Raw genomic sequence first — 14,074 nt, 5'->3', positions numbered from 1 at the left:
GAACAAAAATCATGGATTGCACATGTGCACCCAAAGCCAGGGCACCCACTAACAGCCTTTTTAACCTGGCTTAATATTATTTTTAAAATATACATTATGCATGTAACATGGAAGAGTTTTAGAGCTCTTTAATCCTTTAGCTTTAACTTGCACCTTACAGGAACTCCGGGGACAGTTAGAAGACTGTGAAAGAAACCTGAATCATACTGTTTTCCAAACAAAAGATTGGGTTAGCTGGAAAACATGTTTCCAGGCCAGTTGTTTTCTCGCTGCTTCTCTATGTATGATATTAATTTTGTGCTCTGGGCAGAGCTGGAGACCACAGAGGAGCGATGCAGGGATAGGACTAGACCACAGCATGGAGTCTGGACATATGGTGGCTCTCACCCTACCACATCAGCCAAGGAAAAGACACCAAGTGCCCCAGTGCAGCAGGGAGCCAAAAAAACAGTGCCTGCATCTTAAAGTGAGTTTTCTTCCCCACAGAGGCCCACTCTGAGGCTGTCCCAGAGAGGGAGGGAGCATAGCACCAGCAAGCTAAACTAGAAGCATCCCATATTTGTGACTCAAGCCTCACTGACAGTCTGCATTTCCATAGTGGAGACTTCCAGGATTTTTGACATCTGTGTCTCATCTCTGCAACGTTTTACGAAGAACAAGCTGCTGGACTTCTAAGAATATGAAAGTGTTACATTTCACTTTTACAGTCACATTTCTGCTTTTCTCCTACTAAAATACGAGCGGATTTGAAGAACTTCAAGCTAACTTTTGATGCACCTTGACTTCCCGTCAGTCTTCTGAGATCCTGAAAGCCTTCCTCAGGATCTTGAACGCAACTGGCTGTCAAGGATCTCTCTCACAAAAGACTGACTTAAACTGTCCCTTCCACGGCAGTTCCTTGTGTTACTCAGTATCAAGTTACTTTATGCTAAAAAAAAAAAAAAAAAAAAAAAAAAAAAAAAAAACAAAAAAAACCCACCACATAAAGAAAAAAACAAACAACAACCAAAAAAAACCCACACAAAAACAAACCCACACCACCAATCACACTTACGCTGTAAAATCTGAGTGCCTGAGTGCCTTCACCACTCAGGTGTGTGGGCAGAGTGTTTACCATCACAGAGTACTAGACATTTTTTAGCCATGTTGTGCAGAAATGGCACTCAACCACCTTCATACTCAAGAAACTGTAATATATCCCAGAGTTTAATGCTGCAAGCAAGGGAAACACCCAGATGATTTTGGATAGGGCAGGAGGAGAGCGGGAGAGAGGGAAGATTCTGGCATGACCAGGCACATGTTAGGACCTGTGGTCTGCGTTACTTGCACATGGAATCATAGAATCACTAAAGTTGGAAAATACCTCTAAGATCATCAAGTCCAGCTGTTAAGACAGGACCTCCATGTTCACAACTGAATCATGTTCCCAGGTGCCACATCTACAAGCCTTTTGAACACTTCCAGGGATGGTGATTTCACCACTGCCCTGGGCAGCCTGTGCCAGTGCCTGGCCACCCTTGCAGTGAAGAAATTTTTCCTACTAGTCAATCTAAATGTGCTCTGGCACAACTTGAGGCCATTTCCTCTGGTCCTGTCACTTGTTATCTGAGAGAAGAGATCTATCCCTACCTGGCTACAACCTACTGTGAGGGAGTTGTAGGGAGCAATAAGGTCCCCCTTGAACAAAAAAACCACATCAGAGGGCAACTGGACCAAACCTTGTGAATGTATCAAAACAGTGACTCAAGACTAAATCAAACAGTTTTGACGTATTCGCCCCTCAAGGGCTGAGATCTTGGGAGGTAACTCATACATTAATTTTAATTTTCAATAAAAATTGTTAAATAGCTTTTCAGATAACCTAACATAATTTGTTAAGTATTAAAGTTGTTCCTGATAGCCAAAGAAAACAAGACAAATGAGAGTTGAAATACTTACACCTATTTTATCTACTAGGTTATTTACACAAAGTAGCCCCAAAGAATCTCCCAGCAAGACAAATCTGAAACTCTTTAGAGAGGAAGAATTAATGAGTAAGTGATGAAAGTTCCAGATCAAGACTTCCCAGACTGGTTTGGGTTGGAAGAGATCTTAGAGCTCATTTCATTCCAAATCCTGCCATGAGCAGGGACACCTTCAACTATCCCAGGTTGCTCCAAACCCTGTCCAACCTGGCCTTGAAAACTTCCAGGGATGGGGCAGCCACAGCTGCTCTGGGCAACAGAATTCCTGTGCATACAGGACCCTGCCCAACTTTGCTACCTCCTGCAAATCAGCATCACATCAAAGTAGAAGGCAAACAGAGAAGGACTCCAGGGTGATACATGGCACAGGGAGCATGGGAGAAGTACCCTAAAGAGCCGCTCAGTCTGGAATCAGAGTCTGACTGTACAAATACAGGGGGGAAAGGGAAAAAGGGAAACAATTATCAGTCCTGGGAGGGAGCGCTTGTCTTGGGGTGACCTTATGATGTGTATCCCGTATCGCTGCCCTATGCCCAGAAACTAATTCTTGTGCCTTTCTATGCCTTTAAACTGAGCCTTAGAGGTGGAAGGAAAACTGAGCAAAACTTTCAAAGCAGTTTGCAGCTTGTTCAAGGTCACATAGAGATAGGGACTTTTTTTTCCCCAGCTGTGGCAGGGAAGCGAGGAAGCACCCAGCTGGCTGCTTTCCAGTCAGCTTTTGGCCAGTTGTTCAGTTTCTTTTTTTCTCCGGAGAGAGACTGAAAGTTGAACTTTGCTTTTCCTTCCCTGGAATTTCGTATTTTCTCCCTTTTCTGCTGGACTGCTTCAACCTCAGAGCACATCAGGAGGACTTTCCACCGGGCACAGAAGGCCTGGCCCTGGGCCAAGCCCCAGCTCCGAGGAGACCAAAGGGAGGACTCTAACACTTTTTCCCAGGTTTTTTTCTCCACAGTGAGAGATTTTATTATTTAGTATTATTTTCCTTTTCCCATGTGTTTGGTAAATAAATAGTTTTATCTCATTCACTTTCCTTCGAGGAAAATTTATTTTTCCCAAACCTGGTGGGGGGAGGGGTGGTTGTGCCTCCTCTCAGAGGATATATTTCTAAATTTGGCCAAACGGGTACAGCACTGTCCAGAATCAAAGGCAAGAAACAGTCTATGCTTTTCAGGTAGAATTGATACATGCTGCAAATGTTGGCAGAGCAAGTATACTGGATTAGCCCCAAGCACATCTATTCTTCTACAGCCTTCCAGAAAGCATATCTGGGTAGTCCCAGGAGAAGGGCAGAGCTGCCAGCCTTCCATGTGTGCCACAGGCAGGCAGCAGGCAGGCAGCAACCAGGCAGCATCCACGACAAACCGCCATGAGCTGTGGAAGAAGGAGGAAAAATCCAAGGGATACCAGCTTTCACCTGGGACATGGGGCACTTGCCTGTGATTTTGCTGGAGACCAGAGATTTGTGTCTTCCCTGCTCGGTTGTGTTTCCACTCCAAGCAAAAGTGGAGCCATCCAAGATGCCTGTTGCCACACCCCCCCCCCCCCCCAATCTCATGTGACACGCACATACCTGGACCATCCCCACATCCTTCCTCTGTTTCTGCTGCTCTCAACACCTACAGTAGCACATGCATAAGGTCCAAGGATGACCCCACCAGAGGTCCCCAAGATTTTAAAAACAGCAGCAGATCACCAAGGAGACCAGCACTGCTTCTGCACAGACTGTGGTACACCTGCTCCAGGCAAGAGAATGGAAAATCCCCGTTCCCCTGGCACACCAACCTAGGAGAGCAAATAACTCAAGACATAACATTTCCTTCAGGTTCCATACAACAAAACCACTGAGAGAAAGAGCCATGTGATGCCATCAAGACTACTTAAGAGATCTCAGCCATGAAAGCAACGAGCGTATCAGTTCATATGCCAAAAAAAAACCCATGTTGAGTGGAATTTGGATTATGAACCTACTTTAGTGACCTTTTACTGTACTTATTTTTAGACTGAAGTTTTTATTCTGGACAAAGTACTGAAGACAAAATATTATACATATGCATGTAGTTTTAACATATGCACATACTGCATGAATTTTCTGTGAAGTAAAGAAGCAGATACTGATTCAGAAATATAGGGAGTTGGCTGTTCTCTCAAGGATAACCTATGCACTGTGAACATGCACTATACAAGAAACCAAGACTTAGCTCTGAGAGGTAAAATCTTCCAATAACATCAGCAGCCTTCTAAGATAGATCCAAAAGTCATTTATTCAAAACTACCCCACTGCACACACGGTAAAGTAGCATTCACTAGCAATGCTGCTAGGACAACTGCTGGAGCAAGAAGTGTTTGTATGCATTTTAAGTACCGCTGGATGTAAAAATACCCATTAATACAATTTTTGTATTATTTTGTATTTTTACAATTTATGTCCAGTTTGGACTACAGCAACACACCAAACCTAGGCAAGAAAACACTAGAAGACAGCAAGGAAGGCCTGTGACCCAGGGAGATGCACAAATACCCAAGCCAAAGCCATAAGTAAAGCTGAGGAGCTTTGCTATACTGAAAGCTACCAGGAGAAAAACTCCTTTCCCTACTTTCTACAACTGCACTCTAAAAGCTATGGCCTTCAAAACATTGGGGTTTTTTTCTTTAGCATTAAAATCAGCCTGCTTCAGCTAAGCTGTCCTACAGATCAGGTGATACTCTGGCAAGAGAGTAACAGTCAATAGCCATATTCCTCCACAGAGCTTTTATTACAGTAATCAAATGTTGTACTTCTAGTCCCTTCCATATTCACTGAAAGCCATCAAGAGCAGCTAGGTAGAAAATGTTCTCACAGCTATCAGGGAACCTCACTCAAGTCTGGAAAGCAAACTTTAAAAGAAAGCAAACCTATTGAACAAAGGACTGCGGAAAGAACATACTGAAAGGAGAACAAGCCACAGCTCTTCTTGGGGTTGTCCTGTGCAGGGCCAGGAGTTGGATTCAATAATCCTTCTGGGTCCCTTCCAACACTGGATATTCTGTGAACTCTGAACTTGAAAAAGGCTTCTGCTAAAAGCCAGCAAGGGCATCACAGATGCTGAGAGAAGCTGTGGGTGTTCATATGTGGTCTGGGCAAACTGGCCTCAAAAGGGTCGGGCCTCACCTTCAGCTGAGCTGCTGACTGAAACCTGACTGAAGCCTGCATGAAGAGCTTCTGTCTGGGTTCTGTCTGAGAAAAAGCGCATGAGGCCAAAGGAGATGGAAAATAAGCAGTGGCATTGGGAATACTGTCCAGTAGTGCTGGGTATTATCTGGGCTGCAAAAAAAAAAAGCCAGCCAGTCACCATGATCTGAAACGCAGCGATGAGAGAAGGACAAGCTGAAAAAAAACTATGGAGTTAAAGGAACATTAGCCATATTTAAGCTGTATTTATTGAAGCTGTTCATATATAATATATATCTATTATCTACACTAATATTAAAAAATCTATAAAATATAATTTATATAATTTTTTATATAACTGGGATATATAACTAGGACCAGGAGGGCAGGACGAGCCTCGCTCCCTCCCGCCGGCAGCAAGCACCCGCAGCCCGGCGGCCCCAGCCCCGCTCGGTACCACGGAGAGCTCCCTCCCTCTCCTCCTCCCTTTCTCCTAAAATGGAAAACCAAAAGTTTGCTACCGAACAGTCGTTTTCCCTTCCAAGTAGGAAAAAAAAAAAAATCTGAGGAATTTGTACACAGAAGAAGTTCTCTTGACAGCACAGAAGTTATGTGCACAAAGAATGATGCTGCTGTCCAAAAATACGAATAAATTACCATCTTGGCAATAAACACAAACCAAAGCCCAAAAGAAGTATTTCATTTCCAGGCAATTTCATTCACAGATCTTATTAATAGTGAACCTGATTCCTTTAGGAACTCAGGAGCAGCAGAAGGAAAAGCATATAAGAAGATTAGGTTAATACTATATTTAAGCATATGTAAGGACAGTGAACGAAATAGTGATTATTCACTCATTTAATTCAAGAAAAACAACTACTTACTAAGAATAGCTTTCAGGGGATGAGAGAAGATAAACTAGGCTGCACCGGAAAAAAAAAAAAACGACAGAGCTACAGTAGTACTCACTATCCCTCATTATCCATATTTGTCAGCACTGAGGTCTGGGGAAATCAACTTTGATATAAAAGCATCAAACAGGGACAAGCTACCCAAAGGCTTTCAGACTAATGCACCCTTTCCGCTAGTTGGGAAGCTTTCCCAACTCATTATCATCCTCATGGAAAACAGCAGAGCTCTATTTAACATAACAGATTTTTGCAAGAGTTTCAAAGACATGAGAAAAAACAGATTTTGTGGATTTGATGGAAGGACCTGACAGTCCTCGTGAAGTAGGGTGGGGGCTACTGGGGTTGAGCTCCCACCAGTTCAAGCATGTATGGTAGCTTATGGAGTGAAGACAGGATTTTCTCCACTTTCACAAAAGCTTTTTCTGGAGACATCACCCCTTTGCCTGTACTTTGCCAGAAGCACAGGCACACATTCCCAACCAGACCTTCCTGCTTTCACTTGCATCAGCTGTGCTTTTCTGTCTCACGTTCTTGAGAGCTGCCAACTCAGCAAAGGGTCCTGATTTAGCTTCTAATTAATCAAACTCTGAACACTCATTAGCGACACAAGCACAATCCAATCACAAATTTAGAGGCAGTGGACATGCCCTAGAGCTCATCTCTGCACTCACCCTCCTCCGAAGGGAGCCTGTGTACATTCTCCCACCCCCATCCCAGCTTAAGCACAGAGGTGGAGACATGCAGGACTGTCAAAGAATCATGGAATCATTAAGCCTGGAAAAGACCTCTCAGACCATTGAGTCTAACCAGGTCCACCACTAAACCACGCCCTATATGCCACATCTACATGTTTTTGTAGAATCAGAAGCATGTTCCCAACTCCAATTAAAATGCTGGTATACACACCCAACCCACAACTGCCAGGATCACTGGTTTGAGTTAACATTAATTTCCAGCTCCTCTTTGTTATCAAAACACAGTATCACATGACATCAAACTACAGAACACCACTTGGCACTGGTGAGCAGCAGGAGATAAAAAGCATCTGTAAAAGTATCACTACAAGAAGGTCTGTATAATACACATTAAATCCCACGAAAGCCTATCTGCTCTCAGCACTGGAAGGATGGCTTTGCTGGCCGTAAGAGTGCTTCTAACTAAGAGAGGGGCTGCAGCCCCAGAGAAGACATCAAAGCCACCACAGCTGAGAAAATACAATCGTTGTGCCACACAGCTGCTCTGAAAAGCTTACAGGTAAAAAAAAAATAGGAATATGCTCTAGTCTAGCTAGAAAAGATGACTCTGGTTTAATAGAGAATATAACTGTGCAGTTGCCTGTGGCTCCATACCCGTGAACAACACCCAGACTTTGTGCAGACTCCACAGGCAACAGATCCGAGGGGCTGCAAACCTGCACAGAGTCAGCATCCAAAAGGGGCTGTTCAACCAGCTGACAAGTTTTAGCTACCAAAACTACCAAAATTTAAGGGAGAAAAATGCTATTTGTCTTCCAGATTCAGAAGCTATCACAAAGGAGATCTCTCCCTACTTAATACCCCTTGGTAATTTCCATACTGTGCAAAACACACGTGCTACCAAAGTGCTTTCCAGGTGTAAACTTGACTGAAGGTTATCAGGGTTATAAAAGTGAGTAAGCATCCAACAAAAGTGAAGTTATCTCCTCCTCCTTTGATCTCCCAGTGTGAGCTACTTGCGCCTATCAAGAGCAAGCTTTAAAACCTGGGCAGTGGAGAAGGGATATAACCCTGGTTCCCTCACAGAGCCAGCTTTATTATACAAGTTTCTCCCAAACAAAGCACAGTTCAGTCATCGGCTTATATTAATTCTTCTCATTTTTCAGAGATTTAAATATACCAGCAGTGATCCTTTATCTTTAGCTGTGAAAAACATGGCAACTCAAAGGCCAAAAGCAGCATTAAAATGTGTTATCTTACTCCAGTTTTGATCAGAATGCATTTTTTTTCTTCCTATCCTGTGGACCACACTAAGGCTCCATCATCCACAGGGCTGTAATCTTCCCTCAAACCAAGCCTACAGAAGTATTTTCCTTCAGTATTCTCCCAAGTCTCTGGTAATTTCTGCTGCATAAATTTCATGATCTATGGTCCCGACCTTGGTGTTTATATTATCCCTAACTGGAGTCTTCCTCTAGAGTTGGTCACACTCATTTTCCACCTAATCTTCAAATTTTATTAATGAAAACATAGAGCTAATCATATTTTTTAATTAAAAGATCCGACTGTGCTCTTACTGGGAGCCATCTAAAGAGCTTTAGAGTTGTTTTATTAAGTACTCAGTACCTGTGCTCAGTATTTGAGGTGAAAAATTAAAGCTCATTTTGATACAGAATGGCCTCTATAAACAAGGTTTTATAAAATCCGCATGTAAAGAAAGAAGTCAAAGGTATTTTTCCCCTCTAATAGTTTTCCAGCAAACCGTGCACAAATATTAGAGCATAACTAAGCAAGGAAAAAGGCAGTGAAAGCTTAAACTTAAAGGCTCATTTGCTAATAAAGTTGAAGAGCTCAGTAAATCAACCTAAATCAAAATCAACTTCATTTTAGACACACAGAACACTTTCAGCAGAAGTCCTACAGAATGGCAAAGGCAGGTATTAACTATCTCTACAAATCTCAAAACCTACACAGACTAAATGGGAAAAAAACACTCCTAGTTGAGGCTGCCTCAATTCCCATGCAAAAACTTCATTTTCACATTACATATGACAAATGAAAGAAACCAGTGTTTTGCATACTTGCTTGTTCTCTTTTTGATCAAATTTTAAACAGTTTATCTCTTTCCAGAGTTGATATGACAAAATTAATAGCAGAAAGGAGGAGCCATTGAAAAATTGAGTTTGGAACAAAGATAAATTGACATTGGTACAGTACTCACACGTAATTTTACCCAAGACCCATCACAAAATTGTTCATGCAACTTAGAAGTACCATAATAACAAAAGCACCAGGCAGCTAAGTAATCAGGAAGTACCTTCTGCCATGCAGCACCAAACTCACCCCCAACTGAGGAAGATTTCTAGTTTAAATTCAAAATATGGTATATTCCTCACGTTTTTTCCAAATGAGGATACTCTTCATCTTACCTAGGTCCAAGAACTCCATTCTGTTAAAATCTCTTTAAAATAAACTAAACCCAAAAATTCCTCTGCAATCTGCTAAGCAGCCCTTCCTTTTGCATCTCTGCCAAAAGCACTCTGCATGAAAAATCCTGACCCCGGTGCTTTCCTAAACCTATAAAAGGACATTATCCCAAACAACTGCAAGAGCCTTTAAGGGGAAATTTAAAACCTTCACTCATCTCCCTCATGCTTCAGCCCCCAGGGGCAGGGTGAGGGACTGTACCCAAACCTTTGCTTTTCTTCTATCACCTATGATGATGCAAGAGCGCTCGTTAGATCACTCCTCTCCACTTCCACAAAGGAAAACCACGGATACTCAGGAAAATAAGGACCTACCTTCTACTGGAACTACTTGTGAAACTTGATTTCCTGTTTCTCTCACTACCACAGAGATGCTCTGATGTCCAATAATATTTGCACTCCGGCAACAGCTTTTCTTTCAGCAGAGCACTCATCCGAGACTTCCTTCCTCACAGATTCCTGTGCTCACACAACTTCTCAGTACTTACCTGTAACATATCCACCCTCTTGTCAAACCTGACGGACTTTTCAAGGTGTTGACCAATTTCGTTCAAGAGCACTGACAGTGTGATGCCATGCAATGGGAAATCGAGCTTAGAGGCACACGAAGATGGCCAGAGTTCCCAATAAAGACATTTTTTATGAAGCAATCCTGAGTTAAAAGCACAGACAGCTCTTCTCACTTCAGGAGACAGAACCACAAAGAGACCTAACCCTGGAGCATCAGGGAAGACATTTCTCCACAAGAAAAACAAAGCACCCTTCCTCTTCAAGCACATAAATTTTAAAAAATAAGTAAGCTGAAATAAAACATAAAGGAAGAACATAACCCACAAAGACAAAACCATAACACTGTACACAGGAGAAGAAGCTTCTTGACTCAGAGCTCCTTGGCACTTCCACAGATGCTCAGTATCACACAGAAAAAAAAGCTCAGTAACAAGCAACTTCCACCAACACACACAATTAAGAAAAGCAGCCCGACATTCCCAAGCCCCTCTAACCAGGTGATACTCACAGAGGACAGCTGTAGAATGAAGTTATTCCCCGGCTGTGCTGGCAGCAGGCTGGCCGTGCATTCGAGGGGACAGCACTGAGTCACAGCCCAGGGCAGCCAGCACTGACTCAGCCCTGCGCTCCCGCCGGGAACAGAGGCTCAAGGTAACCCCGGCAGCTTTTGTGGAGGTGATGGATTCCCTTGGCATGGGGACACACACACACACACCGCAGCTAACCCGGAGGCAGAGAACAGAAAAAGATCTCGAATCCCTTTGCAACCAGACATTCTTAAGAGGATGACTCTCCTGAGCATCTTCTGAGCTCAGCTCCCATAGTAGTAGCAGTTACATGGGTTTCTTTGGGGTTTTTTTTACCTTAATTATTACTTAAATGCACACATGTGCTACTGCTTTGGTCAGCTACAGCCCCAAATAGTCACAAGCTGGCTCCTGTTAGCTCCCAGAGCCTGCTGATGACCTCTTCAAGGACTTAAATTGCAAAAACAACTTTCTCATACCTACCGTACAAGAAACATTCACTAAAAGGATTTTTAAAATGTTAAACAGCAGGAAAGAGAAAAAAATGCAGCCACACTGTCTCCAAACAGGAAAGAAACTTGCTTTAAAATGTCATTTCACTTGCTTACATAATCATTTCACCAAGCTTTTTTTTTTTTTTTTGGTCAGGCAGCATTTCTACTATAAAGGTATTTCCTTTAAAACCAAGATACATAAATAACAGCATCCACTAATAAATACAGCCCAAACCCACAGTTTCAATCTTCAGTATTTAAATATAAGCTGAAATCCACACTGCAGCAGCTGGATGGCCTGAATTTCAAATGTGCCAAGCACCTACTGGTTTCAGAAGTTGCAGAAACAGCAGGAAGTCTAGTCTTCATCAGACCACATTCTCAGGCATCCAAGCAAAGACCCTCAGGGTGCTGCACCCCAACCATTTCAAACACAAGAGGCATCAGCCTAACAAGACACTCACTGCAAGCACCTGGAGACAACCATTTCAGCCTCACCTGAAACTACCCTGGCACCTAGAAGCACCAACACACTCAACCCAGCCCCTGCAGTCAAGGAAACATTCCCTACAACCACCACTGTCATCCCCAAAACCTCCTCAAGTCACAGGTGACACCTCATAAAAATGATGCTGAGTTGCTGAGAGGGCATGTTACACTCATGGTCTGTCCCACGGCTCTCTCACAGCAGTGTTCGCCATCACCCTGTTCAGCAGGAAGCCCTTGTTCCCGTGCAGGATTTCTGACTGATCACCTGGGAATAACCAGAGGCAGCAGTCTGCGGTTTGCCAAGTGTAGGCATGAGTTTGCTAGGAAACAGCAGAGCCTGACCTGGTCCCAGTCCCAAACTGTGTCTGAGCTAGTAAGCCCAGCCATTTAGGTTTTACTCACTTCAACCAAAACATGGGTGGCTTTTAAAAGAGAAGAAAGACCCATTTAGTTATAATAAAAGTACTCCAGAAGACCTTTGTGCTCATAGCAAGTCAGAGGCCTGCCACTGACGGCTTACAGAATTGCATTTCCATTCCCAAAACACATACAGCCCTCAAAAGGGCACTAAACTTCCAACTGAGCAGATAAATCTGGATAACTGGGGGCAATATCAAAGAAGGGTCTGTGAGCACAGTGTGATCAAAGCTATGAGACACTCCTGTTTCAAACACTGAGCACAACGTCCTCTCTGGTACCTTCTCAGAAAACAACTGCTCACAGAGCAAACACTCCTCCTGGTGAAAAAGATGGCTATTTTTTCTCTCTTGAGCTGAGGAGCCAGTGCTCTTGAACATCAGCAACACAGAGAAGCCTTGGCCAGCATGCTGACTGCTGAAAGCAAACTTCAAAAAGCATGTGCGCATGAGAGGCTGGGCCAACACTCATCTGTCACGCTCTGATAAACCACGCAGCAAAATGTGAGAAAATTTCTCCTGCCATCCTTGCTCTCAACTCCTGAAAGCAAGAACAGTGTGCTCACACAGCTGCGCCCTGGGAGACTTGGGGAAGGTATCCCAGTAAGGAGCAGCACAGCCAGGATCACACCCAAGCTGCTCAGTCTCTGTCTTGTGGAAAACCATGGACCCAGAGCACAGATAAACAGGGCTCTGCACTGAATTCACGGAGGGCAGTGCCTCAGAGCAGGGGTGACGCACAGTCACCTGGCAGAGCCCACTGCTAGCCATCTCCATATGAGCATGGATTTCATGGAAAAACCAGGACTGCTCAACCTTTGGCTGCCCATGGAGCAGTGGGAAGCTCTTCTGTGCAGCTGTGCCAGCCCTGAACAGCGAGGGTTACTGAGCCTTGCCTCTGGTCAGTGCACACAATTACACAGCGTAAGGGCCAAGAAACATAGTCCACTGCAGAAGGAAAAAAAAAGTTAGACAGAAGATTTGGCAGAACCCCCAAAGGCATCTATCTCGGGCATCCCAAAAGTAACAAGTCATTCAAGATATAACTTGTTTATACTACGAGGCTCATTACGACAGAGGCCTGCCTATTTTTAGAGGTGGATATTGCTACAATTGAGTGCTAGATAAACCCAAACAATTATTTTAAAACGGTATTCCATCACTAATTATTCTAAACATCTTGTGCGTCCAGGAAGGTTGGCCTGCTGCCACTCTCCAGCATAAAACAGCTCCAAGAACAACGCTACAACTTCACTCTCAGTCAGCAGTGACAGAGTAACTCACAGAGCAAGCAGGGTGCCTGTGGGATCCCAACAGTCCAGTAAGCTCACCACCACTTGGATAAAATAAACAACAGTAAGAAATGAGACCCTAATCTTGTTTATGCTAAAAAATACATGAAGTTAGTTTTTCTTTTATATACCACCAAGAAAAGGTGATAAAAACTAAGAAAAAAACAAGAAAAAAGAAAAAAAAGAGAAAAAAGCCCAGGCCAAGGACCAGCATGCCTGATGGTGGCTCATCCATCAATTCCGTGGTTTCACCAGCCTGAGTGCAGAGTCCTGAATGCTCTGTAGCCCTGCTCTGGCATGACCGGTGCTTCCCTCATCTGAGTCCTGAGAGGTACAAGATGAAGATGGGCAGAGAGCAGGGCTGGCCCAGGCTAGCGGTACCCCTCCATCACCAGGCACCAGACAGGTGCCCTTAGGAAGTCTTTTGCTTCGTTTTTTTTAAGCAAACCAGACTTTTAAAAGCACAGTCACAGATCTCACGACTGCAGTTTTGTTCCAGCACAACACAAATCGAACCAAATGCCAAAGGAACAACGTAACCCACTGGGGGCCACGGCAACAGATGGAAAAGGGCTTTGGGGGGTTATCAAGCCGGGAAGGAAAGGCGCGTTTCACGCCCGAACTGCTCTCCAAAGACGCGCCGCCTCCCCACTGCAGAGGGCAGGCGGCGGTGCCGGGGGCGGCCGGACCCGGGCGACGCCGGAGGAGCACGGCGGCGGCCCGGGGGCACCGGGAGAAGGGCAGGGCGGCCAAGCCCCGCCTCACGGCAGCGGGTGCCAGGCACAGGGGGTTTCCCGCTCCCCCGGGGCCCCGAGCGGCCGGGGCAGGCGCCGTGCCGGGCGGCCGGTCCCGCTGGGGAGCTGTCTCCGGATCGGGTGTCCGGGGCCAAACTTCCCGCCGTACCGCCACCCCCCCAAAATGGCCTCGACGCCGCCGCCGCGGCCCCTGCCCGGCTGAGCCCGCCCGGGCGCCCGCCCCCGCCGGGAACGGCCGGGCCCCGCTCCGCGCCGCACTGCACCCCCGCACCGGCACCTCCACCGCGGCCCGGCCCGCGCAGCCCAATCGCGCTCAACAGGTACGGAGCGGCCGGACCAGCCGGCACCGGCACCTGCCACCGCGTCAGGACCTGGACAGGTCCCGCG

At 45.1% G+C, this 14,074-nt stretch overlaps 1 protein-coding gene across 3 annotated transcripts in view; it reads right to left on the bottom strand.

Annotated features, from left to right (window-relative positions):
- The window catches only part of ADARB1 (adenosine deaminase RNA specific B1), a 118,087-nt gene that overhangs the window by 54,683 nt on the left and 49,330 nt on the right, over positions 1-14,074 (bottom strand). The window contains exon 1 of one of the 3 annotated variants that reach the window (XM_042021162.1): positions 10,223-10,244. The exons of the other annotated variants lie outside the window; for them this stretch is intronic. The gene's annotated coding sequence lies outside the window, so the exon portion shown is untranslated. Of the gene's footprint in view, positions 1-10,222; positions 10,245-14,074 lie in introns of those variants that run through there. 3 annotated transcript variants of the gene reach the window in all.

Source organism: Corvus kubaryi, unplaced genomic scaffold (genome assembly GCF_017639235.1).
Source record: "Corvus kubaryi isolate FWS band 111438036 unplaced genomic scaffold, C.kubaryi_AGA036_p1.0 37126, whole genome shotgun sequence".
NCBI classification, from domain to species: domain Eukaryota; kingdom Metazoa; phylum Chordata; class Aves; order Passeriformes; family Corvidae; genus Corvus; species Corvus kubaryi.
This window is presented reverse-complemented; position numbering and strand designations above follow the sequence as displayed.